The sequence below is a fragment of the Triticum aestivum genome, unplaced genomic scaffold (genome assembly GCF_018294505.1).
Source record: "Triticum aestivum cultivar Chinese Spring unplaced genomic scaffold, IWGSC CS RefSeq v2.1 scaffold156442, whole genome shotgun sequence".
Taxonomy (NCBI): domain Eukaryota; kingdom Viridiplantae; phylum Streptophyta; class Magnoliopsida; order Poales; family Poaceae; genus Triticum; species Triticum aestivum.
In genome coordinates this window covers 1-3819 of record NW_025233720.1, presented here as the reverse complement: position 1 = coordinate 3819, position 3819 = coordinate 1, and the positions used below count along the sequence as shown (strand labels likewise).

Genomic DNA, 3819 nt, shown 5'->3' with positions numbered 1-3819 from the left:
TCAGGTTTTTTCATGAAAAAAAGTTTATCAAACCTTTTAAAATGGGATATAATTTGGAAGATCTTGACACGAAAAATCAAATGGTGAAAATAATTTTGGATTTAAACGCATGATTCAAGAGATAAAATATTTTGAATAAACAAATTTATGAAAAAAAAGGAAAGAACTACCAGGTTGCAGTGCGCCAGTTGACAGCGCCTGAGAAGATGGAAGTGGCCTTTAAGCGGGTAACCCTTAATAGTGATTTTGGTAGGTCTCTAACCGCAAGAGTTATGTCTCCCGCTTCACGCAAGACTAGTTTCTGAGTCGATTAAAGTGCCCCGTAGGTGCACACGCGTATTGGATGGCGCAGTATCATGTTTCTTGGTCAGTCATTCGTTCAGCCTGTTCGTTGCTACATTTGTTCGGTTTTTATCTTGTTTTTTGTTTTCTTTTCTCTCTCTTTGGTTTTCTAATTTCTTTCTTGGTTTTCTTTGCTATACTATGTTTTTTTTTGCCTTTTTTGTTCTTCTTTTCTGCCTTTTTTTTGTTTTCATCCTCTTTTTCTTTTCTTTCCTTTTTTGCCAACACCCAGACGGGTACGCAGCAGGCCAACACCCATACCCAGTCTGCTGCACTAAGCACTTGGATTATATCCTTTGCTGTAGGTCTTTTCTCCATAGCAGGGTCCACACATGCTATGGCTATGACGATGCATAGTTCTACTTGTTGGCTATATTTTTCCATTGATATATACTTCGATGTTGATTTGAATTTGTTCCTCCAACTTCTAAATACCTACAAGTTTGCAACGGTAAAGCTAAAATGATGATATAGATGCAAAGGTTAGAATAGTTCATGTTAGATTCTCTATGAAATGCTGACAAGATGTAGCAGTACTGTGGGGGCTGTACAACCTGTGATAATCTCTGTGATTATAACACCCAGACTGAAGATATCTGCCTTGCTTGAGATTACACTTTGAAGTAAGTATTCTGGTGCCATATATTCACTGCAACATAATAAAATATAAGAAGAACTGCGAATGTAAAAAAAGAGATGCAAAGTACATGAAGAAAGAAAAAACCACAAAGGTATAAGAGCCATAGCTTACTGTTTCCTGCAGGATTATCAGTGAAGATTCGCATTTGCTGCACACCAAAGAGACTCGACAAACCAAAATCCGCGATTTTCGGCATCATCATAAAGTCCATCAATATATTTTCTGGCTTAAGGTCCAGATGAAGGATACGGTATTCTTCCTGAAGGAAACACAAACCACTGCAAATTGCCTTGATTATCTCGTATCTCATATTCCACTCAAGGTCCAGAGATTCATCTGTGTAAATTGCACTGTTCAAGATATCTTCCGATATTCCGATAAATCGGCCGATTTATCGCTTACCAGTGTCTGACCGATAAGATATATCGGCCGATAAATCAACCAATATGATGATAAACCAGCCGATATGCCGATAAACTGGTCGATTTACCCCGTATCATGGGTCGACCGATAAGTTCTCGATAAGCGATATCCCCAACATTGATAAATTGGTAACAAAATTTTAGGTAGAACAGAGGAAATTCTATACCTGTTCACTGATTACACTTTTGGTACAACTGAACTTAGTTTCGAGTGGCATGACTTTTCTAAAAAGTCATTTTCCATATGCATTTATTTTCCTTTCCATATATAACAGACTTCCTTTTATATGTGTGTGTTTGTGTGTGTGCGGGAAATGATACGCAGGACTAGTTTCACTTGATGCAGTGCTCGGTAGCTATAGCACCTGGTTAGACTAGTAGCTGACAAAATATTGCTTGAGTGATGTTCTGAGTAAACTTCACAAATGAATACAAATAAAATATATAAACTATGTATAATGTTTGGTCATCATACCGGAAATATGCCCTCCCCCGCGCCTCAGCCTCCCCTCCCCCGCGCCGCCCCTAGTGGGCGTCTCGGGGGCAACTCCCCCCGCACCGGAGTAGCCCCTCTCCCTCCCCTCTTCCCCTCGCCGCCGCACGAGGCTGCCGCCGGGCAAGGCCCATGGCGCAGCCAGGGACTACGGCGGCGGGGCATGCGCTGCTCTGGTTCACATCGGAGGGTCTTGGATCTGGGCGGCGGCCCCCGGCGAGGCCCCTTGTCACCTGCGGTGAGCAGTGGGGTAGGCGCGGTGCCGGCGATCTGGTCGGGTGGCCGGCGGATCTTCGGTGGGCTGGGACCTCGCATGGCTGCCCTGGTGGCTGGCGGCGTCAGATATGGCTGCTGGCCATCTTCCCCTGCTCGGTGCGTTTCACCCTCGACGGTCCCTGGTTGTGCAGGCGTCTGGCCTGCCTCTGGGTTGCGGGTGATTCTGGTGGTCGGGATCCAGATTAGGGAAAACCCCTGGTCGGCTCCAGCTGGCCACGGCGATGACGACGTCTGCGGGCGCCGATTTCTTCATGGAGACGCCGGTCGAGGTCTGCCCTTCCACACCCCACCACCTTGCTTCTCGGGTGAAAACCTAACTCCGATGGGCGGCGGCGGCGGCATCCTTGACGTCGTGACCTTCTTGAAGGCGTCGCCTTGAGGGCAGTGTGGTGGCGGGCTCAGTATGGGGTCGGTGACAGCAGCCGAGGATCAAGGGACCAGTGGGCGCCTTTTTTGGTGGAGCGGTGCTTCATCCTACACATTGATGACGGCGGATCTCAGCGGCGTGGTGCAGTGGAGACTCGGCGCCCGATGCGCGGTGATGTACTCGCGCAGGTGGAGGCAGTTGTCTGGCGTCATGGTGGCGTCGATGGCAGAGTGGCCTGACAAGGTAGAAGCCTCAATATCTGCTCTGAAGACGGACCCGTGGAAGATGGCGGCGACGACACATGTGAGTGCGTCAGACCAGTTTATGCCCCAGACCCGGTATGTGGCTCGGATGGGGCTTCTGGCTTTTGATGATAGGCTTAGGTGAGTGGTCCGGGTATTTGGCTCAGGTAGCACCCCTTCATCATATGGATAGGGGTAGTGGCATATGTTGCCAAAATGGCGGATTCAGGCATATTGTTGTAATACTTTGTAAGGTCCTCGAGAATAATCAATAAAGTGGCCGTATGCATCTCCTAGATGCAGAGGCCGGGGGTCATCCTCCTTTTCTAGAAAAATCATATCGGAAATATACTTGTCAAGGCTTTTGTTGCATACATACTCAAAGCAGAGCAACCTTTTCAGTATTTCAGCAAAAACATGCTTTCCACTCTGCTCTACCAATTCCCAACTTGATTCAGCACAGTAACCAATAAGTTGTACTAGATTTTGGTGCCTGATCGCTATAAGATGTCTGACTTCATCCTCGAACGTTTTATCGTCCAGCAGATGTATTTCAAAAAGCTTCTTCATGACAATGATTTTCCCACCCTTAAGAACTCCCTGTGTTTATCAGTTAAACCTCTCTTCATAGTATATACAAGTGTCTTTGATTCATTGCCGTTAATAATATTTGAAAAGTGGAGTAAACAAAATGGTCATACCTTGTAAACCACTCCATATCCACCTCTGCCAAGGTCCGATTCAGTGGAAAAATCACATGTGATGCCTTTCAAATTCTAGAGGAAGAAACATCGGTGTTGCTTTTGGATCTTGTAGCTTGTTCTACAGTTCATCACGTAAGATAGCCATTTCTGGTCACAGAAACCACCGTTTTAGAAAGAAAAGAGCAACTACAGACCCTTCTCGACAGATACTATGATGTGAGTTATTTACGTCTCAACAACTCAAACCACCATGTTAACTTTGATATTTACTAAAAGAAGAGTAGTCATCTACAGAAGGAACCTTGTTAATTCTTAGAAAACACCACGATCCAG

General features: G+C 45.7%; 1 long non-coding RNA gene across 1 annotated transcript; it reads right to left on the bottom strand.

The window, feature by feature from the left end:
• Positions 1-408: 408 nt before the first annotated feature.
• Positions 409-3791, bottom strand: LOC123176103 (uncharacterized). The gene is made up of 3 exons (XR_006488353.1): positions 3484-3791; positions 1094-1318; positions 409-991 (listed from the first exon to the last, which is right to left on the bottom strand). It is a non-coding gene; the product is annotated as an uncharacterized lncRNA (long non-coding RNA).
• Between the last annotated feature and the right edge of the window lie 28 nt (positions 3792-3819).